The 27,306-nt window shown below is 37.8% G+C and overlaps 1 long non-coding RNA gene across 1 annotated transcript in view; it reads right to left on the reverse strand.

Annotated features, from left to right (window-relative positions):
- Nucleotides 1-15,667: 15,667 nt before the first annotated feature.
- The window catches only part of LOC145508065 (uncharacterized), a 157,496-nt gene continuing 145,857 nt past the window's right edge, over nucleotides 15,668-27,306 (reverse strand). Inside the window, exons 5-11 of the long non-coding RNA XR_014055336.1 lie at nucleotides 25,580-25,954; nucleotides 20,057-20,109; nucleotides 18,571-18,716; nucleotides 18,121-18,233; nucleotides 17,317-17,657; nucleotides 16,851-16,994; nucleotides 15,668-15,803 (exon numbers count right to left, since the gene is read on the reverse strand). This is a non-coding gene — a long non-coding RNA (uncharacterized LOC145508065). The remainder of the gene's footprint in view (nucleotides 15,804-16,850; nucleotides 16,995-17,316; nucleotides 17,658-18,120; nucleotides 18,234-18,570; nucleotides 18,717-20,056; nucleotides 20,110-25,579; nucleotides 25,955-27,306) is intronic.

Here is a 27,306-nt window from a genome sequence, read left to right on the forward strand (position 1 = left end):
TATTTAGGTATGTATTGTATGTAATATGCTGTATACATATTATGTTTGCAACATATTTATACTATATTATATATAGTATGTCTATAATTTTTTTTAAATGTTTGCAACTTAGAAGGAGTGATAAGAGAGATACAGATGAAAGATACAAAATAATTTATAAAAATATCCATGTGAGTGGGTCAAATACATTTTCAGTTAGAAAATGTATTTCCACATTTTCTAAATACTCATTTCCACAAGAATATGGGGTCATATTTTAAGAAATAAATATGAAACAAAATATTACAGAAAACTTTACACCATCCTAATACTTAATTGATACTTTTCTTAAAATGAAGTTTCAGTTTCTCTAGGGGAGAGTTTGTAAATAATTATTATATTTACTCTGTGGAACAAATTTTTTATGTTTCTTAGAAGCAAATAAAGGCACAACGCATGCCACAGCTGAAAAGGGCAGGATGCCGTGCTAGCGAAAGGCATTCTGATGGGAGAATCCACACTGATTCTTAGCCATGTGTCACAAAAGGAAAATGGGAAGCACGTTTGTGTGTGATACTAGTGATCTGAATACATGAGGAATATTTGTTTTGCAGCATATGGAATTAAAAGTATTTTATTCTGTGTATTTCAAACTGGCCTTAATGTCCGACCTTCCTAAGATGCTAAGATTAAAGGATACATCTAGACAGTTGGAGAAGGAAATGGCAACCCACTCCAGTATTCTTGCCTAGAGAATCCTTTGGACAGAGGAGCCTGGTGGGCTGCTGTCCATGGGGTCGCATAGAGTAAGACACGACTGAAGCTACCTAGTATGCATGCATGCATTGGAGAAGGAAATGGCATCTCACTCCAGTATTCTTGCCTGGAGAATCCCAGGGATGGAGGAGCCTGGTGGGCTGCCTTCTATGGGGTCGCACAGAGTCAGACATGACTGATGTGATTTAGCAGTAGCAGCAGCAGACAGTTGACGGCATTTATAAGAGCAGAGGAACCTCAGCTAGAGACTGAAATTCATTTTTCAATATTAGGCAACTTAGACAAATATATTTAAGTTCTAAATTCTCAAAGTAAGAGAAATGACATCATTATTTTTTCCTGGAATTACAGATATCATATGGTACATTGTTTAGGATCTGATTTAATTGTGAGGTTTATTAAACAAACAAAAAAAATCGCTCAAGTTAGCAACAGACACTTAGCTGATAAGCCATGATTTGGTTTGAGAATTCTGTGGAAGACGACATGTGGATGTCTTTTGTAGTACACTCTGAAACCTCCAGTTTTTACTCAGAAAGACAGTCTATAAAACTGAAGTACTATTTGTTAAGTTAAATAACTACAAGAATAAATAAAACAGAAGAGGGAGTCAATGATTTAGCCTCTGTGTTTTGTTGTGGATGATCAACAGGGTTTGTCCAGTCTCCTCTACTTTGTCAAAAGGAGTCATCAAAGCTTAATACAAAAAGGTTGTTGCTGAACTATGAAACACACCAGGATTCTTGGCCTCTGGAGGAGAAGAATTCAATCTGGGGCCATAGATGAGGCTTGATCACTCAGAGCTTTGTGTAATAAAGTTTTATTAAAGTATAAAGGAGATAGAGAAAGTTTCTGACATAGACAGTCAGAAGCGGACAAAAAGAATACCCGCCTGCTAGTTTTTAGTTGGATGTTATATAGTCACTAGCAGTCTGTTAATGAAAGAAAGGAATGTCTTAAAACTCAGATAATGGCACCAGGCCCCTCAACCACAAAATGTATTTTGGGATAATCTTGGCACCAGATGAGTCGTCCCGGGCCATAAAACTATTGACTTGAATCTTGTAGAAAGGCAGGTTACCTTACAAATAGTTTCGTTTACATAGATTAGGAGAACAATGTCTGAGTATAACATACTGGTTTGTCAAGTCTTTCTGACCCATTAGGCTGAACTGTCTTGAAGACAGAGTTTGGGGTAAATGCATAGTATGTTAACATAGCTTAAGACAAAGATTTCCATAAGAAAAATGCATTGGTTAACTCAAGGTTTGAGAAAAGTTAAGTTCAGGTGGAACAAACTGTCATTATGGCAACACAGTATTTTAAGGGAAACCTCCTTTTAAATCTGTATAGAGAAGGGGAAAAAACATATCACTAGTTTGTTTCCTCCTGCTGCTTCAGAGAGAGAAAAAAAAATGTCTGACACTTGGAGCCTGGAGACCCCTGGCCTTCCTGCCTGTTACCTGCTCAATATACCCATCTCTGACTGTGGAAATCAGACCTCTCTGCATCATTAGGTTCACCTGCCTGAGCTCACAAAACAAGCTGCACTATTGACATTACGTGATGTGTCACTATGACATTTATCAGGTGAGTCAGATGGCAAAAGACCACATCATATGACTGCCTACTATGTCTCTTTTGTTGTGTTAACAGGTTTATTTGGTTTATCTTATTTAATCATCACAGACTTCCCTAAATAAGGATCTGCTTTAGGATCACACTTGGTAAGCTTATACTTAGGGAAGCTTATAGCCTTGTGCACTTAAGAGGTTTTGGGTCTGAAAACTCAGTTCAGTTCAGCCGATCAGTCGTGTCTGACCCTTTTCGACACCATGAATTGCAGCACGCCAAGCCTCTCTGTCCATCACGAACTCCCGGAGTCCACCCAAACCCATGTCCATCGAGTCAGTGATGCCATCCAACCATCTCATCCTCTGTCGTCCCCTTCTCCTCCTGCCCCAAATCCTACCCAGCATTAGGGGCTTTTCCAATGAGTCAACTCTTCACATGAGGTGACCAAAATATTGGAGTTTCAGCTTCAACATCAGTCCTTCCAATGAACACCCAGGACTGATCTCCTTTAGGATGGACTGGTTGGATCTCCTTGCAGTCCAAGGGACTCTCAAGAGTCTTCTCCAACACCACAGTTCAAAAGCATCAATTCTGCGGCACTCAGCTTTCTTCACGCTCCAACTCTCACATCCATACATGACCGCTGGAAAAACCATAGCCTTGACTAGACGGACTTTTGTTGGTGAAGTAATGTCTCTGCTTTTAAATATGCTATCTAGGTTGGCCATAACCTTCCTTCCAAAGAGTAAGCGTCTTTTAATTTCATGGCTGCAATCACCATCAGCAGTGATTTTGGAGCCCCCCAAAATAAAGTCTGCCACTGTTTCCACTGTTTCCCCATCTATTTCCCATGAAGTGATGGGACCAGATGCCATGAACTTAGTTTTCTGAACGTTGAAGTTTAAGCCAACTTTTTCACTCTCCTCTTTCACTTTCATCAAGAGGCTCTTTAGTTCTTCTTCACTTTCTGCCATAAGGGTGGTGTCATCTGCATATCTCTCCCGGCAATCTTGATTCCAGCTTGTGTTTCTTCCAGCCCAGCATTTCTCATGATGTACTCTGCATATAAGTTAAATAAGCAGGGTGACAATATACAGCCTTGTCGTACTCCTTTTCCTGTTTGGAACCAGTCTGTTGTTCCATGTCCAGTTCTAACTGTTGCTTCCTGACCTGCATACAGGTTTCTCAAGAGGCAGGTCAGATGGTCTGGTATTCCCATCTCTTTCAGAACTTTCCACAGTTTATTGTGATCCACACAGTCAAAGGCTTTGGCATAGTCAATAAGGCAGAAATAGATGTTTTGCTGGAACTCTCTTGCTTTTTCGATGATCCAGCGGATATTGGCAATTTGATCTCTGGTTCCTCTGTCTTTTCTAAAACCAGCTTGAACATCTGGAAGTTCACGGTTCACGTATTGCTGAAGCCTGGCTTGGAGAATTTTGAGCATTACTTTACTAGCATGTGAGATGAGTGCAATTGTGCAGCAGTTTGAGCATTCTTTGGCATTGCCTTTCTTTGGGATTGGAACGAAAACTGACCTTTTCCAGTCCTGTGGCCACTGCTGAGTTTTCCAAATTTGCTGGCATATCGAGTGCAGCACTTTCACAGCATCATCTTTCAGGATTTGAAATAGCCCAACTGGAATTCCATCACCTCCACTAGCTTTGTTCGTAGTGATGCTTTCTAAGGCCCACTTGACTTCACATTCCAGGAGGTCTGGCTCAAGGTGAGTGATCACACCATTGTGATTATCTGGGTCATGAAGTTCTTTTTTGTCCAGTTCATCTGTGTATTCTTGCCACCTCTTCTTAATATCTTCTGCTTCTGTTGCAGGCTGAAATAAAAAATAAAAAGCAACTATAGGAAGCTTATATGAGTCACCACTTAAAGATAAGTAAACAGAAAGTTCAACAGAGAATAAGAAAGAAAACATTTAAAACATTAGCTAATGAAAGCAATGCAACTATGTCAATGACAGCCAAAAAGGCCCTAAGTCAATAAAAATTGAGGCAAAGAGAAACATTTCATAGGAATAAAGCATTCAAAGTTGCAGAAGGATACCAAAATCCTCATCTATATGTACTTAATACCTTATCTACCAAAATATGTAAAGAAAAAAAAAATGGAAGGAGAAATGGGCAAATTTCCAATCACACAAAGCCCTTAACCCATCTCATTTGATAGGTGATAGAATAAAAGCAAATAAAAATCAATAAGGCTATTGATTACATACGATCTAACCTGCACAATTGACAAACTTGTCCCAGTTGATTATGTATTTATCTTTCATATTATTACACACATATATATATACAAACATATATGTATATACACATATACATGCACATTTATATATATAAATATACATATAGCTAAAAATAGAGTAAAGTTGTTAATTGTGTTGATTATATCTTATTTAATTAATCATCCATTTATCAGTCTCTCTATCAATCCATTCATCTAAGATGGCTTTAAAGTAAGACTGAGTCCACCTAAGGAACATCTTAGCAAATTAATATGCATCACTATTGTAGCTGCTGTGTCTATAAAATTAATGTTAAACTTTCCAAAATCATTGTTGTGACTTTTTTGACAGCCATGTACATTATGTGTGTAGACACAATTTTACTCATTAAGTCATGTAAAAAGTAAGCTATCTGTATGGTTTCATCAAAGGCACATTTTTCTTATTTCAGTTTCTGCCTGTTTCACTAGAACAGTTCCCAAAATGTACAGGATAAAATAATCTCTATGATGTATTCATTTCCTAAAGTTATCATAACAGATGACCACAAGTGGAGCTGCTTGAAAACAACAGAAATGATTCTGTTCTGGAGGCCAGAAGTCTGTAATCAAGCTGTCGGCAGGGCATGCTCCCACTGAAGATTCTAGGAGAGGATCTTCTGGCATGTATGTGTTCATTTATGGCAGTCTATCTGCAGTCTCTGCCTCTGTTCTCATAATGGCCCCTCTCCAGAGTCTCCTCTCCCTCCTCACTGACATCCCTAGCCATTGGACCAGGGCCTGCAATGATTCATTCTGGAGATTCTCAACTCATTACATCTGCAGCAGCCCTGCTTCCAAATAAAGTCACATTCTGAGGTCCCAGTTTGAGAGACACTTGGGGGACACAATTCAACTCAGTACATGCATTTTCTCTTCCCATTTTTTTATTTTGATCTATTATCTCACTGTCTTCAATTTCTCAAGATTATGGTAAGAGAGGGTATCCAAATACCCTAATAAATTGTCTTCCCTAAACCACAAAGAAACCAAAAGGTGGGTGCTATCGTAGAGTAATCTGGCTACTGGGTCCACCTCAGGATATGTTTTCTTAAACAGAATCACCATCAACACATGACTATTAGTTATTGAAATAGAGTAGTCCAGTGTTTCAAGAAAATTAGAGATACCAAAGGAACATTTCATGCAAAGATAGGCCTGATAAAGGACAAAACGGTATGGACCTAACAGAAGCAGAAGATATTAAGAAGAGGTGGCAAGAATACACAGATGAACTGGACAAAAAAGAACTTCATGACCCAGATAATCACAATGGTGTGATCACTCACCTTGAGCCAGACCTCCTGGAATGTGAAGTCAAGTGGGCCTTAGAAAGCATCACTACGAACAAAGCTAGTGGAGGTGATGGAATTCCAGTTGGGCTATTTCAAATCCTGAAAGATGATGCTGTGAAAGTGCTGCACTCGATATGCCAGCAAATTTGGAAAACTCAGCAGTGGCCACAGGACTGGAAAAGGTCAGTTTTCGTTCCAATCCCAAAGAAAGGCAATGCCAAAGAATGCTCAAACTGCTGCACAATTGCACTCATCTCACATGCTAGTAAAGTAATGCTCAAAATTCTCCAAGCCAGGCTTCAGCAATACGTGAACCGTGAACTTCCAGATGTTCAAGCTGGTTTTAGAAAAGACAGAGGAACCAGAGATCAAATTGCCAATATCCGCTGGATCATCGAAAAAGCAAGAGAGTTCCAGCAAAACATCTATTTCTGCCTTATTGACTATGCCAAAGCCTTTGACTGTGTGGATCACAATAAACTGTGGAAAGTTCTGAAAGAGATGGGAATACCAGACCATCTGACCTGCCTCTTGAGAAACCTGTATGCAGGTCAGGAAGCAACAGTTAGAACTGGACATGGAACAACAGACTGGTTCCAAACAGGAAAAGGAGTACGACAAGGCTGTATATTGTCACCCTGCTTATTTAACTTATATGCAGAGTACATCATGAGAAATGCTGGGCTGGAAGAAACACAAGCTGGAATCAAGATTGCCGGGAGAGATATGCAGATGACACCACCCTTATGGCAGAAAGTGAAGAAGAACTAAAGAGCCTCTTGATGAAAGTGAAAGAGGAGAGTGAAAAAGTTGGCTTAAACTTCAACGTTCAGAAAACTAAGTTCATGGCATCTGGTCCCATCACTTCATGGGAAATAGATGGGGAAACAGTGGAAACAGTGGCAGACTTTATTTTGGGGGGCTCCAAAATCACTGCTGATGGTGATTGCAGCCATGAAATTAAAAGACGCTTACTCTTTGGAAGGAAGGTTATGGCCAACCTAGATAGCATATTTAAAAGCAGAGACATTACTTCACCAACAAAAGTCCGTCTAGTCAAGGCTATGGTTTTTCCAGCGGTCATGTATGGATGTGAGAGTTGGAGCGTGAAGAAAGCTGAGTGCCGCAGAATTGATGCTTTTGAACTGTGGTGTTGGAGAAGACTCTTGAGAGTCCCTTGGACTGCAAGGAGATCCAACCAGTCCATCCTAAAGGAGATCAGTCCTGGGTGTTCATTGGAAGGACTGATGTTGAAGCTGAAACTCCAATATTTTGGTCACCTCATGTGAAGAGTTGACTCATTGGAAAAGCCCCTAATGCTGGGTAGGATTTGGGGCAGGAGGAGAAGGGGACGACAGAGGATGAGATGGTTGGATGGCATCACTGACTCGATGGACATGGGTTTGGGTGGACTCCGGGAGTTCGTGATGGACAGAGAGGCTTGGCGTGCTGCAATTCATGGGGTCGCAAAGAGTCGGACACGACTGAGCGACTGAACTGAACTGAACTGAATTGTGTTATTTTATTCTTCCTCTGTTAAATCACTTATATATTAAACGATATATTGTTTTATTATTTTTTGATTACTATAGAGATGATCTGTTCTTTGAGGCATCTCTAAAATTATTTTCACCTTCTACCTAAATATGATGACCTTCTTGTGATCTTTGCATTACTGTTATAATGCACTTCAAGAAATATTTTAAAGTCTGTTTTCAATATTTTAAAGACATTTCTGTTATTTTGCTTAGTGAATATGTATTTAGTATGTATTTATGTTTATACATTTATTAGTGTTTTAACTTCATTTTTTCTTTAAAATTTTGTTCTATCTTCCTGGATCATTGTTACTCTTCTGGAGAACCACCTTTTATGCATCTTGTATTGTCAAAATTCTTAGAGATTAATGCTTTCACTTTCTGTTTTTTCTAAAAACTGTGTTTATTTTATATCAATATTTGAAAGATAATTTCACCGGGTATAAATAGAGGTTGAAATAATGGTGAGTTTGATTACTGAGAAATCGTTTGAAGGGAATGTATTTTTCCCTCTGTCTGCTTTAATATTTCTTTTTAAAAACTTTAAATAACTATAATAGATGTGCCTAGGTGTCGCTAATATCCAGTTGGAAAAGGTAATGACAGGTTCTAAAAGCAAAGGCTTGGTTTGGTGTTGATTTTATTTAGGATGCCAGAAGGAAAGGAAGAAAAATTTTAAAAATAATGAATTGGGAAAAGGAAAAATTATAGTAATACAGATGAATTTTCTTTTCTAAAAGGGTATACTTTATGAAAGTTGTTGATTAAAAAATGGGTGGTGTTGAAGAATATTAAAACTTGAAAGGAAATAAAAACAGGTACACAGAGAAAATTAAAGGGCTATTTTTCACTTCCTGCTACTTTGTTATTAAACAGGAGTATTATCTAAATACAAGAAGACCTCTACTTCCTTCTCCACCAAAATACCATTTAATTAGGGAAGTTCAAATTATAGGTGTTCATTTTTCACTGTCTAAAATGAAGATATGAGAGATAATTGTTTTTCCTGCATAATATCAAAGTGACTTTCTTTTGTTATTGAAGTACAGTTATTTTACAATGATGTGTTAGTTTCAGGTTTATAGCAAAGTGATTCTGTTATATATATATGTGTGTGTGTGTGTGTGTGTGTGTGTGCATATATTTATATATATAAATCTCCTTTTTCAGATTCCATTATAGATTATTACAAGATACTGAGTATAGTTCAATGTGCTACACAGTGGGTTCTGGTTCATTTATTTTAGTATGTATCTGCTAATCCCCAAATCCTAATTTCTCTTCCCTGCCTTCCCCTTTGGTAGCCATGAATTTATTCCCATGTTTCTTAGTCAATTACCATTTTTTATCATTTGTATCATATTTTAGATTCCACACATAAGTGATATTATATGATATTTGTCTTTAGATATAATTTTAAGGTAGCATATCTGGACTTCACATTGGATTGAGTGTAGGGAATAAAAGACAGAAGAATCAAAGATTATACTAATACTTTCTGACTTGGCCAATGAGATGGATGGTGGCACTATTTGCTAAGTTGAAGGACACTGAAATAGGAAAACACATTTGAGATAGGAAATAATACTTTTTGAATATGCTAATTTTTCCATGTGTGATATATACAAATAGCATTCTGATTATTTATTATAATCTAAATGCATATCCTTTCCTTGGGAAATAAGTGGAGTCATTGATTGATATTTTAAATAATAGAATCAGTTGAATGCCTGTAGGACAGATTAGAGGGGAAGGAGCAAAGAATTTCACCACTAAGCACCCAGAATTTAGATATCAGAAAAAGGAGTAACTATAACTCTCCAGTTAGTAGGAAAGGAAGAGTCACAGAAACTAAGAGGAGGGAGTGTTTCAAGAACAAGGGAATGGAGACTTCCCTTATGGTCCAGTGGTTTAGACTTCCCCTTCTAATGCAGAGGGTGCAGGTTTGATCCCAGGCCTGACAGCTAAGATCCCACAGGCCTCATGGCTGAAAAACATAAAACAGAAGCAATAGTGCATGAATTCAATAAATAAATAAAAAAATAGAACAAGAGCGTGTACAGCTTTGAACAATAAAGAACGAAGTTGAGGTTCCTCAAGTGCTTGCTAAGAACTAGAGCCCAGGAAACCATCAGCTTGACAAGAGGAGTTCCAGAAATGTTGTGGAACAGAAAGCAGGTACTTGGTTTATGAATAAAAATATGATGAACTGGAAATTATTTAGAAATAATTGTTTTGTAAAAATATAGAAAAACAGAACCTGGAACAATATGTGTGTAAAGGGAGAAATAGTTTGTAAGCTGATATCCTACATTAGAGAGTAAGAGACCTTAACTGCTTTGGAATGAAACTGTATAATTAAAGGTGGTAAAGTCTTTGAGTCCACAGTGCAAACAGACTTACATTTGATAAGGGAAGAACCGTATGCCCATCACAGTTCTCATTGTGATTCACTGTAATTTATTGAAAAGAAGAAGGTAGGTGGAATTGTACATTTTGTGGTGGAAAATAAGAATTAAGATACAAAGATTTTAATTTGCTTGAAAATGAAAGACAAGTTCAGAAGCTAAAAGTGACCCATAAGAAGAAGGGGTGATAAGTGAGAATATAAGAAACAGTAATCACAAAGAGTAATGGCAGATGTTCGAGAGTAAAATCGTGTGCTTACCAGTCAGGGTTGAGGACCCATGGGAATCAGCCACAAACATAAAGAGAGACTGTTTTGTCCAGTATGTGATTCTTTCCCAGCAAATTTTTTGCACATGTACAAGTTAAGGTCCTCCAGGAATGGAGAATTTCCACATGTCTATGAAAGAAGGAAGTTACAGCTTATGATTTTTTTAAAATAGTTTATTTATCTATTTTTTAACTTTACAATATTGTATTTGTTTTTCCATACATTGACATGAATCCACCATGGGTGTACATGTTTTCCCCTTCCAGAACCCCCCCCTCCCAAGTCCCTCCCCATCGAGAGGGCGAGGGCAAGATGATATGGGAGAATGGCATTGAAGCATATAAATTATCATATGTGAAACAAATCGCCAGTCCAGGTTCGATGCATGATACAGCTTATGAATTTTTGAAAGAACTGAGGATCTCAATGATGTTGAATCATAATAAAGTTAATAGATTAAAAGCAAAAGGAGAAAGGGATGGCAGAGGATGAGAGGGTTGGATGGCATCACTAACTCCGTGGACAATAATTTGAGTAAATTCTGGGAGATAGTGAAGGACAGAGGAGCCTGTCATCCTTCAGTCCATGGGATTACAAAGAGTTAGACACAACTTAGTGACTGAACAACAACAAAAATGCTTGTATATCTAAGATATAGGTTTTGTTTTATGGTTTTGTAGGTTAAAATTAGCTCTGAAGGTGATGTGATTTCTGCTGCTAAGATCTATGATACAACATGATTTAGCCACATGTAAGTGAAGTCACCAAGGGGTTAGTTATGACCAGGTGCTAAATCTTTCCAGGTTAATACAGAGAAGAACAAGACAGCTTTGGATGAGCACCCCTCCACACACACACACACACACACACACAAGAAAAAAAAATGCAGAGATCATGGAAAAGCCGAATGTCACTAATTTAACTAATTGAAGAGATTTTTATCAGTGGAAAGAGACAAGTGGCTTGGAGACAGCACTGATTATAAGAATAATCCCACTTCCTGATTTTGACATACACAAATTAAGACTAAATAAAAAGGTTCTACTTAAGAGGTTACTCTCTTTTCAATTAAGGTAGTAGAAAGATTGATATTCTTGAATGGGGATGAAGATAAAGTAGAGTGATTTGGTAAAACAAAAAATTCTTTGGGGCAGAGTGAAATAAGTGTAGAAGGAAAGGAGTGTGGTAGGAAAGAGATGACAAAAATACTTAAGATGAGAGATAAGGAAATAATGTGCAACCTAGGAGACCTAGACTCCTGGTGGAAATGAGAAAATCAGGTGAACAGTATTCAGTTCAGTTCAGTTCAGTCACTCAGTCGTGTCTGACTCTTTGTGACCCCATGGACTGGAGGACGCCAAGCCTCCCTGTCCATCACCAACTCCTGGAGTTAATTCAAACTCATGTCCATTGAGTCAGTGATGCCATCCAAGAATCTCATCCTCTGCCATCCCCTTATCCTCCCACCTTCAATCTTTCCCAGCATCAGGGTCTTTTCAAATGAGTCAGCTCTTCACATCAGGTGGCCAAAGTATTGGGAGTCTCAGCTTCAACATCAGTCCTTCCAATGAATATTCAGGATTGATTTCCTTTAGGATGGACTGGTTGGATCTCTTTGCAATCCAAGGGACTCTCAAGAGTCTTATTCAACACCATAGTTCAAAAGCATCAATTCTTCGGTGCTCAGCTTTCTTTATAGTCCAACTCTCATATCCATACATGACTACTGGAAAAACCATAACCTTGGCTAGACGGACCTTTGTTGGCAAAGTAACATCTCTGCTTTTTAATACACTGTCTAGGTTGGTCATAACATTTCTCCCAAGGAGTAAGTGTCTTTTAATTTCATGGCTGGAGTCACCATCTGCAGTGATATTGGAGCTCCCCCCCCCAAATAAAGTCTGCACTGTTTCCACTGTTTCTCCATCTGTTTGCCATGAAGCAATGGGACAAAATGCCATGATCTTTGTTTTCTGAATGTTGAGCTTTAAGCCATCTTTTTCACTCTTTTCTTTCATGTTCATCAAGAGGCTCTTCAGTTTCTGCCATAAAGGTGGTATCATCTGCATGTCTGAGGTTATTGATATTTCTCCCAGCCATCTTGATTCCAGCTTGTGCTTCTTCCAGCCCAGCATTTCTCATGATGTACTCTGCATATAAGTTAAATAAGCAAGGGAAGGTGCTTCCACTGGAGAAGGGAATGGCAAACCACTTCAGTATTCTTGCCTGTGAGCAGTATTAGTGTTTATTAATTCAATGAATATTAATGGAGTAACTCCAATGCAAACACAACAGTGTAGTGCTTGCTCTGATGGGGCTGATACTCTAAGAGACAGTAGCAGAATACAACTAATTATAGAGGAATAGTGCCTGGACCAAAAAGCAGCAGGGTGAGAAACACAGAGTGCTAATGTGGTGCTGAGGTGCTGTTTCACATACAGTATTCAGGGAAAACTCTGTTAAAATCACATGTGAACAGGGTGCTGGGGGTGTCGGGTTTGTGGTAGGAGATACTGTGGGAGAAGAACATGGAGGACCTGTGAGCAGCTCCAGTGTCCTTACAGTTTACTCAAAGTGATGTGTTTCTGGTAGGTGATACTGTGGGAGAATAACGTGGTGGACCTGTGAGCAGCTCCAGTGTCCTCACAGTTTACTCAAAGTGATGGGTTTGTGGTAGGAGATACTGTGGGAGAAGAATGTGGAGGACCTGCGAGCAGCTCCAGTGTCCTCACTGTTTACTCAAAGTGACGGGTTTGTGGTAGGAGATACTGTGGGAGCGAGAACGTGGAGGAACTGCGAGCTGCTCCGGTGTCCTCACTGTTTACTCAAAGTGATGAGTTTGTGGTAGGAGATACTGTGGGAGAAGAATGTGGAGAACCTGCAAGCAGCTCCAGTGTCCTCACTGTTCACTCAAAGTGATGGGTTTGTGGTAGTTGATACTGTGGGAGCGAGAATGCGGAGGACCTGTGAGCAGCTCCAGTGTCCTCACTGTTCATTCAAAGTGTTGGGTTTGTGGTAGGAGACAGAGTGGGAGCGAGAGTGTGGAGGACCTGCGAGCTGCTCCATCATCCTTGTTGTTTACTTACTCATAGTGACAGGCTTGTTGAAGGAGATAGAGCAGGAGTGAGAGTGTGGAGGACCTGCAAGCTGCTCTAGTGTCCTTTGTGTTCATTTCATTAGAGTGATGGGTGTGGTAGGAGACAGAGTGGCAGTGAGAATGTGGAGGACCTGTGAGCTGCCCCATTGTCCTCAGTGTTTGCTTACTTGGAGTGACCAGTGTGCAGCAGGAGACAGTTGGGAGCGAGATTCTGGAGGACTTCCCAGCTGCGCCAGTGTCCTCCAGCACTCTCTGTGCTTAGTGTTTACTCAGAGTGAAGGGTTTGTGGTAGGAGACAGAGTGGGAGCAGGAATGTGGAGGACCTGTGCGCTAGAATGTGGAGGACACGTGAGCTCTCCAGCGTCCTTAGTGTTTACTGGGAATGATGTGTTTGTGGTAGGAGACAGAGTGGGAGTGAGAAGGTGAAGGGTCCGCTAGCTGTTTCAGTGCCCTTTGTGTTTTCTTACTCGGAATGACGTATTTGTGGCAGGAGACAGAGTTGGAGGGAGAATGTGGAGGACCTGCAAGCTGCTCCAGTGTCCTCAGTGTTTACTTAGTTGGAGTGACTCATTTGTGGCAAGACAGTGTTAGCAAGGACTTGGAGGACCTCAGAGCCACTCCAGTGTCTTTAGTGCTTACTTGGGGTATTGAGTTGTGGAAGGTGACAGAGTGGGAGTGAGAGCCTGGAGGGGCTGTGAGCTGTTCCAGTGTCCTTAGTGTTTACTTCCTCAGAGTGACCTCTGTGCGGTAGGAGACAGAGTAGGAGAAAGGATGTGCAGGACTTGTGAGAAGCTCCAGTGTCCTCTGTGTTTACTTACTTTGAGTGAGGGGTGTGGTAGGAGACAAGAGTGAGAACTAGAACATGTTAGACCCGCGAGCTGCTCCAGTATCCTTAGTGTTTACTCGAGGTGTCAGGTTCGTGGAAGTAGACAGCAAAAGCAATGAAGGACCTGCTAGCTATTCCAGTGCCCTCAGTGTTTACTTACCTGGAGTGACCCATGTGTGGGAGGAGACAGAGTGGGAGCAAGGACTGGAGGACCTGGGAGCTTCTCCAGTGTCCTTTTTGTTCACTTCCTTAGAGCGGTGGGTGTGGTAGGAGACAGAGTGGGAATGAGAACATGGGGGACCTGGGAGCTGCTCTCTTGTCTTTAGTGTTTACTTACTGGAGTGACAAGTTTGTGGAAGGAGACTGGGCGTGAGGGAGAATGTGGAGGACTGCCAAGCTGCTCCAGTGTCCTTGGTGTTTACTTACTCGGAGTGAGTGGTGTGCAGTAGGAGACAGAGTGGGAGAGAGAATGTGGAGGACCTGTGAACAGCACCAGTGTCATTCATGTTTACTCAGAGTGATGGGTTTGTGGTAGCAGACAGTGTAGGAACAAGAATGTGAAGGGCCTGCGAGCTTCTCCAGAATCTGTAGCATTGAGTATTATTTAAAGAGTAAAAATCTTAATAAGCTCCATGTTAACAAACCACAGAGGGAAGTACAAATTAAATCCAAAGCAGACAGAATGAAAGAAATAGTTCAGATAAAAGAAGAAATCAATGAAATTGAAAACCAAACACAGTATGGAATAATCAGTGAAAGCAAACCTGTTCTTTGACATTAATAAAACTGATTCATCTCCAAAAATATCATGAAAAAATGAAAGAATGTGCAGTTCAACAATATAAAAAATGAACCATGGAACATTATGACCGACTTCTCAGACATTAAAAGATAAAAATTACAAACCAGAACTACAATATGATTCAGAAATCCCACTCCTGGGTATTCATCTGAAGGAAACAGAAGCACTATTTTGAAGAGATATCTATAACCCCACATTCATTTCAAGATTATTTAAAATAGCCAAGATAGGAAAACAACCTAAGTGTCTATTTATGAGTGAATGAATAAAATGTGTGTGTGTGCACAGTGGAATATTATTCCAGTATAAAAAAGAAATTATATCATTTTTTATAAGAGGGATAGGCCTTGAGGACATTATGCTAGATGAATAAGTCAGGCTAAGAAAGACATATAATGTATTATTGTGCTTACCTGTGGAATCTACAATCACTGACTTTATAGAAACAGAACAAATTGATGGTTGTCAGGTGTGAGGAGTGTTGGAAATGAATAAAAATGGTCAAAAGGTACAAACTTTTGTGTTATAAGTTTCAGTGGAATAGTTTGATGACCCTAGTTAACAATATTGTTTTGTGTATTTGAAAGTTACTCCTAAAAATTCTCATCAAACAAAAAATTGTAAGCCTATGAGGTGATAGATGTTAACTAAACTTATTGTAGCAATGATTTCATACCCATGCATCAGATCATTATGTTGTATACCTGAAAAAATATTCCATTATACATCAGTTACATCTCAGTAAAACTGAGAAAAACAAGAAAAATCAGCAGAACATAAAGCATTTTAAAGAAAGGAAAATTGAAAGGCCAATCATCACTTGAATAGATCTTCATAACAGACATATTAAAATCACAACTTACATTATTTTGTTGGCTGCATGGCAAGAGCTGCAGGTGGCCTCTAGGATCTCAGAGTTGTGTCCATTGAGAAACAAAACTTTTCAACCTCCAGCTGTAAGAAAATGAATTCTCTACCAACCTGGATGATCATGGAAGCAGATCTTTCTCCATTTCAGTCTCTAAAGTGAGTGCATCCCTAACTGTACCTGGGTTGAAAGTGTTAGGTGATCAATCATGTCCAGCTCTGTGTGAACCCAGGGACTGTGGCCCACCAGGCTTCTCTGTCCATGGGATTCTCTAGGCTAGAATACTGGAGTGGGCTGTCATTGCCTTCTCCATGGGATCTTCCTGACCAAGGGATCGAATCTGGGTCTCTCACATTGTAGATAGATTCTTCACCATCTGAGTTACCAGGGAAGCCCAAAGTACCTAGATTGCATCCCAGGAAGACTCTGACACAGAGTCACCAGTGAGATGGTATGCCAGGATCTCTACCTGCAGAGACTGAGAGACTGTGAGAAGTGTGTGTTTGTTTAAGTCACTGAATATGTGCTCATTTGCTATGAGTAACTAGAAAACAAATACAATGTTTAATCTCCATTTGTTCAAATATAAAATGGAGGTAGTACTATCTTGTTCACAGTAGGGTTTTGGAAATTAAATATTTATTTATATTGTATTTTTAAATTGTTATACTTTAATTTTTCCATATCTGAATTTAATTTCTTTAATGAGCCCTCATTCCTTTGGGTGTTAGGAATGTAACTTCAATTATTTTTCCATTTTTCTCTGGGAAATTGCTTTTGAACCTAACTACTTGGGGAGGTACAGAGTGGCCAAGACCTTGGACTCACAGGAGTTTATCTGGTTTATGATCAATTCATGAGATGTACTCTCTCCTAATTATATTGATAGTTTGCAAGAGCATCTTTTGAAAAATAGAGTTGTAAATTAACTTTCTTTCTGAACACAGGTAATGTGCTTTCCTTTGCAGCACTCTTAGTAATAATGTTACTTTAGCTGTTTCTGCTGAGTCAGTGCAATTCAGAACGATGTCTATGTAGTTTGGGATTCACTTTCATAAAGATAAATTTAAAAACTGTAATCCTAGAAGACACTGTTTTGCACTTTCTCAAGAAAAAAATATCAAATGACTTACCAGAAAGTCCACTGTGTTTTGTTAGAAAATTGCACAAACTGTTATTCCACTATTGGATAAAACATCTTAATAGTCAATCCACTAGAGACTGTTGGTCCAATAAAACCCATTTATCAAATGTACACACTTCTTTTTCCTGTGCTTCTGTAACAAGAATAACTCTCTTGAGTTCCTCCAGCAATTACTGATTCACACTGTACATTGTTATTGGTGTCTTAATTTTTTTTTAAATTAGAAAGTCGTTCTTAACTATAACTATGGCATAGACTAACAGTTACTATTGATTTATAAATCAGATATGCAGTTAATGAGGGAAATATACTTAATCTTATATTTAAAAAGTATGTAAAAAATTATACTTTTTTTTCCTCTGAAACTACTGGTTCTTAGACTACAGAAAACCAACTGTGTGCTTTAGACCAATCTTGCAGAAAGTTACTCCTGGGGAAGAATAAGAAACACTCACCTGTACTTTCTGAAACATGACTTGTATATGTTGCACGATCATCTGTGGAGACACTCATTTCTATCTCCTTGAACATGTAAAACAAAGACTGAAAAGAATATTTTCTAATGTTCCTGTTCCTCATCTCTCATCTATTATTATTAAAAATATTCTAAACAAATCCAGGTTTTCTAGGGTTGAGGTTTCTCTTGTTGCCAGGGGAATCGTGTCTTTGAATTTCCAGGGCCCATTGAAAGGAACTTGGCAGCCAGCTGGTGAGTAGCTCAGCATGCTTAACAGCAGCAAGAACAGTTATGGTTGTCCTGTCATGCAGAAGCTGACGTGAAGGGCGGATCCATGTCCTAAAAGATGTCAGAGTTAGATGAGAACAGAGGACAGGCCTGGAGTTTCTGGTGGGAGAAACAGTAAATCTCCTGTGCTGAGGCCTCTTCCAACTTTCAGGGACCACAGACCCCTGGCCTCCTGTTCTGTCCAGTAGAAGTGAGCAGGGGCCCCAAGATAGACCAGATGTCCACAAATCCCTGCTAAGCAGGTAAAGTGCTCACACTGAATTTAATTTCACTTAGAAATAGAAAAACATGGTTATGCTTCTCTACTGCTGCTGCTGCTAAGTCGCTTCAGTCCTGCCCGACTCTGTGAGACCCCATAGATGGAAGCCCATCAGGCTCCGCTGTCCCTGGGATTCTCCAGGCAAGAATACTGGAGTGGGTTGCCATTTCCTTCTCCAATGCATGAATGTGAAAAATGAAAGTGAAGTTGCTCAGTCGTGTCCGACTCCTAGCGACCTCATGGACTGCAACCTACCAGGCTCCTCTGTCCATGGGATTTTCCAGGCAAGAGTACTGGAGTGGGGTGCCATTGCCGTCTCCGTATGCTTCTCTAAAAAAGACAAATTCTTGTCTGTTTGTATGTAGAACCTGGAAATAAAAGAAAAACGTGAGTGGAGAAATGAAGGTGGAAAGAAGGAAAGTAGAACATTTAAATAAGAGAAAGGTCCCTTGGCTGACAGTATGGGTCTCATTAGGAATAAGATTGGAATATTCAGTTTTTCTTAGGAACAAATTATTCTTGATTCTCTGAAAGTTTTGAAATAATGTCATTCAGGGATAGGAGTGCGATAAGAGGTTATAACAGTTGAATTTTCGTACGATTTTGCATTCTACAAAATGATTCTCTTTTGATGCTTTGTCAGATATAATCCTAACAGGACTATATAAGATACATAGATGATATAAAGATCTTTTCAATCCTTACCAGGTACAAAGTAGTAATTCTTTTAGGCGACAAGTGAATGGTTACTTATGAAGCTCTCTTAAATTCCATGTGTAGATGCCTCGGTGGTCTTAATGGTGACTGAGAATATATTTAATTCAGGATATACTATGATTTTCAAAGATAACCTATATTCAAAGATAATAGGTTCAACTAGTTATTCAACTAGTTGTTGTTTAGTAACTCAGTTGTGTTAGACTCTTTACAACCCCAAGGACTGTAGCCTGCCAGGCTCCTCTGTCCATGGGATTTTCCAAGCAAGAATACTGGAATGCGTTGCCATTTCCTTCTCCAGGGGAATCTCCCCAACCTGGGGATTGAACCCACATCTCCTGCTTGGCAGGTGCGTTCTTTCCCACTGAGCCACCTGGGAAGCCCATTTTCAACTAGGCATCAAGATAATTTTAAGTCATCTGGTCACTGTCTACCTAAAATATATATTAAGCACTTTTGGCAAATGCAACGTAAAATTTTGTTCACTCAGTAAAATGCTAATTCATGACCTTAAGCAACGTAGATGAATGGAAAAATTAAAACGAAAGGTGAATTCATAACTGAAATACATGATTTTTATAATCTGGGAAGTTTTTCTCTTTTCCTCCTAAGAAGGCTATCCCTCCAGACTTCTTTGACTCAGAAATTTATATAATGCTAATAATATTTCACATGTTCATGTCTAGAAAAACATACAGAGAAATGTTGAGAGTAGGAGGAGAAATTCAAAACCATCATGCAAACTAATCAACTATTTTAACATTTAAGTTTTTAAATACCACAAACATGTACAAAATGAATTCTTACAAAGTATAGTTAACTCATTACATTGCATGGAAATACTTCCGTATTTTGAAATGTAGTGTCTTTCTTCATATTTCAAGTTATGATTTGAAGATAATCAATTTTTCAGAAATCCTTGGAATCTTGATTATTCTGTAAGCAAATAAACTAGGATAATTGTAGCTTTTATGCTAAAAACATAAAACTGCTGGATTTAAACTTTTCTGAAAAAAATCAGGGTTTTAAAATTATGCAAAGCATTAACGGAAAATATATAGGGCTTCCTTTTTCTAGTAGTGGCAGCCTAGTTTAATGGAATCATTAATAACTGTAAACTCACATATTGGCTTCCCAGGTGTCTCAGTGGTAAAGAATTGGCAGGAGATGAGGGTTCAATCCCTGGGTCGGGAAGATCTGCTGGAGAAGGAAGTGGCAACCCACTCCAGTATTCTTGTCTGGGAAATGCCGTGGACAGAGGAGCCTGGCAGTCTACAGTCCATGAGGTCTCAAAGAGTCAGACACAACTGAGCACACACACACACACAAACTCACATATTAACACATCAACAAGAATAAATAAATCACAAGAGCAATGTGTCAAAGGGACAACAGCAAATGAACACCTAGACACATTTGCTTGAACTCACAGAAAATCAAAGAGAAAAATATAGAAACAGAAGAAAATAATTACCTTCAAATGACTGACATCTGACAGCAAGAAGACAGTACAGTATCTTCCATCTGCTAAAAAGAAAAATGACCAAGTTAGAATTCTATAACCAGTGATAACATGTCAAGCTTGGATGAAAAATATCATTAAGATAAAAATTATGAAAGTTCACTGCAGGAGATCCCACACTAAAGGAAATTCTCTAGGATATATTTCAGGTAACAGGAAATTATTTCAGTGACAAATGTCCCTATATGAAGTAATGAAGAGCAAAAGAGAAGAACATCAAACTGAAAAAGATAAAAAATCACTGTGTGATAATTTACATGCTTCAATGCCATTCTCCCATATGTGAAACGAATCCAGTCCAGGTTCGATGCATGATACAGGGTGCTCGGGGCTGGTGCACTGGGATGACAAGGAGGGATGAGATGGGGAGGGAGGGGGGTTCTGGAAGGAGAACACAGGTACACCCATGGTGGATTCATGTCAGTGTATAGCAAAACAAATACAATATTATAAAGTTAAAAAATAGATAAATAAACTAACTTAATGAAAAAAATCACTGTGTGTGTGTAGGTAAAATAATGGTGGTGCGTCTTGACAACTTAACCTTCTTCCTCTCCCCACACAGATGATTAGCAAATTAATTCATAACTAAGGATTTAATGTTTTATGATGGAAAACATTCCTCAGGAGTGGTTCTCTTAATAGTTTTCTGCTTTTTTGGGGGGAATATGTAGGAAATCCTGGTGTGCTGCAGTCATGGGGTCGCAGAGTCAGACGTGACTGAACAACTGAATTGAACTGAAAGTTGTGTAATATAGTAGTTACAAGTTATAAAACTAAGTATAAAGATTTATTATCACCATTAAGAAGAATTGAGCATAGTCTTTGAAATTCATGCGTAACTCTGCTAAAGTGGTTGTTTACCATCATGTATTTCAGTTTAAGATAGTTGAGTTCTGATGTCATCAAGATATTTTAAATGAACAAGGCTAAGTGATCAACATTATAGCTTCAGATCCTTCATTGCCATTCTGTAAACTGGAGTACTTGGTGACATTCAGCAAAGAGCCCAATCAGAGCTAGTAATTCATTCATTCATTTGTTGATTTACCATATTTCTGGTGTACAGCAAAGTGCTTCAGTTATATATATACACACACATACATATTCTTTTCTAGTGAATGTTATCATAAGATATTGAATATAGTTCCTTGTGCTATATAGCTGAACCTTGTTTATTTTATGTATAGTAGTTTGCATCTGTTAATCCCAAACTCTTAACTTATCTCTCCTCCTTACTTTCCTCTTTGGTAACCATAAATGTCTATGTCTGTGGGTCTGTTTCTGCTTTGCAATTTCATTTGTATCATTTTTTAGATTCCACATATAAGTGATATCATATTGTATTTGCCTTTCTCTGACTTACTCCACTTAGTATGATATTCTCTAGGTCCGTTCATGTTGCTGCAAATGGCATTATTTCCTTCTATTTTATGGCTGAGTAATATTTCATTGTATATACACACCACATCTTCTTTATCGATTCATCTGCCTATTTACATTAGGTTGCTTCCCCATATGATTAACAGACTTGAACTAGAACTATTCCCATCTGCAATATGTTCCAAATACCTATCAGTGAATGAAATTTACTAATGTCTCTTCTTTACTATTTATAAGCTATTTGACTGAAGAGTAAATGCTTGCTTATGTATACAATATTTCATGTTTTATGATCTTTCATTAAAACATCATCAATGTTTTATTAAAATAGCATTTAATAAACACTATAGTATTTATTAAAATAGCATATATATATTGTTTCTCATTACATTTAATGTATACACTTAAATCTCAGACTAGTTAACTCCAGAATCTTATGAAAGGATTTTTACAACTTAGTTTTGTTTTTTTTTAAACCTAGTGTAGTAACTCATTAATGCCTTGGTTGGGTTAAATGATGTATGGCAGGGAGAACAAATAATTTTGAGCAGATAGGACAGTATAAATAAAGGCAAGAAGAAATGGCATTAAGAAGAGGGTATAATCTCTAGGGAAGAAGCCTGAATGCTAACTATATGGTATTTAAGATCGGTACATACATACCAACACAAAATCATGTGACTTAAAGGCAGGTTATTTGTATGTGGTTTGATAAATAACAGAAGTACCATTTAATACAGGGAAGGAGATATGAAATGAGTTGGGCAGGTTCTAGCCAATGATGGAAAGGAAGAGGGAGAGAGACTCATTTGCAACAACCCAAGGTTGAGGGGTATTATAAGCTAAGGAGGTAAATGTGATATTTCGAGTTATACTAATAGTAGTAACACGAATAATAAAATTATCTGAGCACTAAAAGGTACTATATGATTAGTATATGTAGGTATTTTTGAAAAATAAAAATACTGAGTGTTTGAAAAACAAAAATACTGAGTGGCAATTTCAAATGGGAAGTAAAATAGAGACTCGATAACTCCATGTTCTCAAAAAAAAAGAATGGGAAAATCGAGGCATCAGTAATAGAAGTGAAGGACCTAAGAAAAAAGATTTTAGCCATTCATTCATCCAAAAAGAATTGTGTTTCTACTATACACAAGGAACTGTGCTATATGATGCAGATGAAAAGGTAAAGACTAGATATATTTGTGCTCTGGTGGAATTTAAATTTGGTGGGCAAAAGGTGCATTTACTAAATCACCTAAACGAGATGTAAAATCACAAACTCAATTAAGCTTAAAAAGGAGAGGCTCTTCATTCTAGAAAGCCTATTACAGGAAGAACTTGCTGCTGGCAGGAAGATTGAGAATTGTTCTTTGAAGATGTGAATACTGAGTTCACTCATTTTTAGAGAATTAGGGCAGGAAAAAGTGGGAGGCTGTGGTTGAATCTTGAGGACTGCCCACAGTCGGGCACAGCGATGAAATGCTTCAGGGTCAAGGACCAGGCAGATGTGTTCTGAGACTGAAGAAAGAACAAGGGAAGATTGTGTAATATTAGTCACTGGCCAAACAAAACCTATGTCTAAATGAAAAATCTGTTCATATTTGGCATTCGTTAGTTTTGTTCAGTATGGTATCCTTCTAAACATGGAGAAGTGATGAATTTTTAATAATCCATGTGTATTATATGTAATTTGTATACTGTACCTTGAAAGTCTTGTTTGATAATGTTTTTCCAGACACAATTTTAACACTTTCCAAATACCATAATCCAGAATTTGAGTTAAATGAGACAAATAATGAGGTTATTCCTGCTATAATTTCTAACACCTTACTTTTCTCCTGCCAAGCATTTTATATAAATTACTGCGATCTTAAATGTTATTTTAACACTTGTGTTTGGATTCCAACATCGAATTCTATTACTTACTTTATTAGCTCATTTACCACCTACTATTCTACATTATTAGATAATTCTTTGAACATGAGATAGTTGAGGTTACTTCTGGTCACAATGCAAGCACCCCTTTTGCCTCACCATTTACTGTCTATTTCCACAGCTGTTAAATATCTGCAATCTGCATTAAAAATTAAACTAATTTAATCAGCACTGATTAAGACAACTAAGGTTCAGTTGAAGAATTGATGAGTACATATTACCATTAATTTGTTAATTATTTTATCAAAAAGAAGATACTCAATTCATCATGTTTCAGAGGGATTCTTTATGGTAAGATAGATTTTAAATATTTTTATAACTACATTGAATAATTGATGATATTTTCTTTTTTATGATATATTTACAACATACTATCTGATCAGACTCTTCCATTCCCATTATATGTTATGTTGACTTTATAACTTCTAACTCAATAAGCATAATACTACCAGCAGTGCTGAGTCACAACTTCATTTTCACCACATTTATACTGCATATGTACACATAATCATTCTTTAGTATACACTATAAAGTTTAAATATAAGTAATCATCTTGTTAGTAAGTTATTTTTAATATTATCTTCTGGACGTCTACTGAAAGAAAACTCAAACTTTCTTCTTAAAATATATTTAATAATTTATCAGATGAATTATAATACTATATGGGTTTGAGTTCATACTTCAATGTGTGGGAAGAATCAAGATATTTTTATCACCTAGGCCAATTTGATATTGTAATTTTTCAAAAATAGTATTCTTATTAAGCATATAGGAGTATAAGACTAGTACAAATTATGTAAATACATCATTACCATTATGCTACTTCATATTGACTCTATTTTTTGATGTCTCTTTTTGTGATAAATTAAATGATACAAGCTCATTTAAAGTCATTTAAAATAAAAACTGAAGAGTAACTTGAAATAAAAAAGTACCTGCATTTTGATAATTCAGGGAATACTTAGAGGAAAATATTTGACTACATTGCAGTAATATCTTTTTTGATCTCTCCTAAAGTAATGGAAATAAAAACAAAAATAGACAAATGGGACATAATTAAACTCAAAAGCTTTTGTGCAGCAAAGGGAACTATAAACAAAATGAAAAGACAACCTGAAGAATGGGAGAAAATATTTGTACATGATGTGACTGACAAGGAACTAGTCTCCTAAACATACAAACAGCCCATACAATTCAATAACAAAAAGCAATCCAAATGAAAAATGGGCAGAAGACCTAAGAGACATTTCACCAAAGAAGATATACAGATGGCCACAGGCACATGAAAAGATGTTCAACATTAATAATTATTAGAGAAATGCAAGTAAAAACTACAATAAGATATTACCTCACACCAGTCAGAATGGCCATCATCAACAAGTCTACAAACATAAATGTTGGAAAGAGGGTGAAGCAAAGGGAAGCCTCCTACACTGTTGGTGGGAATATAAGTTGATGCAGCCACTATGGAGAACAGTATGGAAATTCCTTAGACAACTAAAAATAGAACTACCATATGATCCAGCAATCCCTCTTCAAGACATATATCTGGAAAAGATGAAAACTCTAATTCAAAAAGATACATGTACCTCGATGTTCATAGCGCTGTTTACAACAGCTAAGACATGGAAGCAACCTAAATGTCCATGACAGGAACAGATAAAGATGTGGTACACATATACAGTGGAATATTAGCTATAAAAAAGAAATGAAATAATGCCTTTTGCAGCAACATGTATGTACCTAAAGATTATCATACTAAATGAAGTCAGAAAGAGAAAGACAAATATGATATCACTTACATGTGAAATCTAAAAAAATGGTACCAATGAACTTATTTACAGAACAGAACCAGACTTACAGAACAAACTTATGTCTACCAGAGGGAAAGGATGGGGAGCGATAGATAGGAGTTTGGGATGGGCATGTATATGCTACTGTATTTAAAATAGATAACCAACAAGGGAACTCTGCTCAATCCTCTGTAAATGGGAAAAAACTAAATGGGAAAAGAATTTGAAAAAGTATAGATACATGTATAACTGAATCACTCTGCTGTACACCTGAAACGAACATTGTTAATCAACTCTACTCTGTATAATATAAAACTTTTTTCAAAATTTGCTGTGTTTTGATTATTCATGGAATACTTACTAATTTTTGTGTCATTTCATTAGACTGTTTCTCCTATGTGTTAGTACATAATGTAGTTTACAAGCAGTCTGCAATTGGCAGGTTACAAAACTGAATGTTCTTCATTTGTTGCTGATCATTTTTCTTCCCTGCTCCTATTCATCCCTCAGGCCCATGCTGTTGTCTTCCTTCTCACTGGCCAGTACAATATTGGGTTGAATCTATGACCTTTTCGTAATTTTCAGGTAAAAGCATTTTCAGTCCTCTTTTTCTTCACTTATAACATCAATTTATATCAGCTTCTAAAACGTTCATTGTTCTCCATCCCCTCTAGCACTGAACAGGATATGATGACATTAATTTCATTCATTTTCTTTTTCCTTTTTTGATCCTTTTCTACTGAAAGGAAACAAGAATAAGGAAAGGTTTCTTCCCTAATGTATCAAGAAAGCAACATAATAGAAGTCAAAGGGAAAACAAAAAACATAAAAATAGTTCTTAAAATTGAGATAAGAGAACAGAAAATTTATGTAGACAAATAAGCAAAATATGTTAAAACAAAATTCAAAGACAAAGATACACATATGTCCATTAAACACATTAAAAGAAAAATTGAGCAAAACTGTCATGATTTGCAGGTGACATGATACGATGTATAGAAAACCCTAAAGACACCACCAGAAAACTATTAGTAAGTGAATTCAGTAAATGAAGACTATGTGGTGCATATATACAATGAAATACTATTCAACCATTAAACAAATGAACTAATGCAACACCATGGGTAGACAAGAGATTATCATACCAAATGAATTAAGTCAAACAGAGAAAGACAAATATTATAAGATATCACTTACAGGGGAGTATATAAATTCATCACAGGGGAATCTATAAATTCATACATTGTAATGTATATATACAGTGGAATATTATTCAGCCATAAAAAGGAACAAATTTGAGTCAGTAGTTGTGAGGTGGATGAACCTAGAGCCTGTTACACCAAGTGAAGTAAATCAGAAAAACAAATACATATTAATACATATATATGGAATCTAGAAAAATAATACCAATGAACCTGTTTGCAAGGAAGGAATGGAGACAGAAATGTAGAGAATGGGCTCGTGGACGCAGTATGGGAAGGAGAATTTGGGACGAATGGAGGAAGTAGTGCTGACACATACTCTACCGTGTATAAAATGGGTAGCTGGCAGAGAAGCTGCTGAAAACACAGGGAGCCCAGCCTGGTGCTCTGGGATGACCTAGCGGGTGGGATGGGAAGGAGGCTCAAGAGTGATGTGTTAGTCACTCAGTCATGTTCCACTGTTGTGACCACACACACTGCCAGCTGTCTCTGTCCATGGAATTCTCCAGGCAAGGATACTGGGTAGCCATGCCCTTCTCCAGGGGATCTTTCTGACCCAGAGTTTGAATGTGGGTCTCCTGCAGTACAGGTAAATTCTTCACCAGGTGAGCCACCAGAGAAGCCTATATATATATATATATATATATATATATATATATATATATGCTGCTAAGTCGCTTCAGTCCTGTCCGACTCTGTGCGACCCCATAGACGGCAGCCCACCAGGTTCCGCCGTCCCTGGGATTCTCCAGGCAAGAATACTGGAGTGGGTTGCCATTTCCTTCCCCAGTGCATGAAAGGGAAAAGTGAAAGTGAAGTCACTCAGTCGTGTCCGACTCTTAGCGACCCCAGGGACTGTAGCCTACCAGGCTCCTCTGTCCATGGG

Source organism: Giraffa tippelskirchi, chromosome 1, assembly GCF_054371585.1.
Source record: "Giraffa tippelskirchi isolate mGirTip1 chromosome 1, T2T-mGirTip1v1.2.pri, whole genome shotgun sequence".
Lineage (NCBI taxonomy): Eukaryota > Metazoa > Chordata > Mammalia > Artiodactyla > Giraffidae > Giraffa > Giraffa tippelskirchi.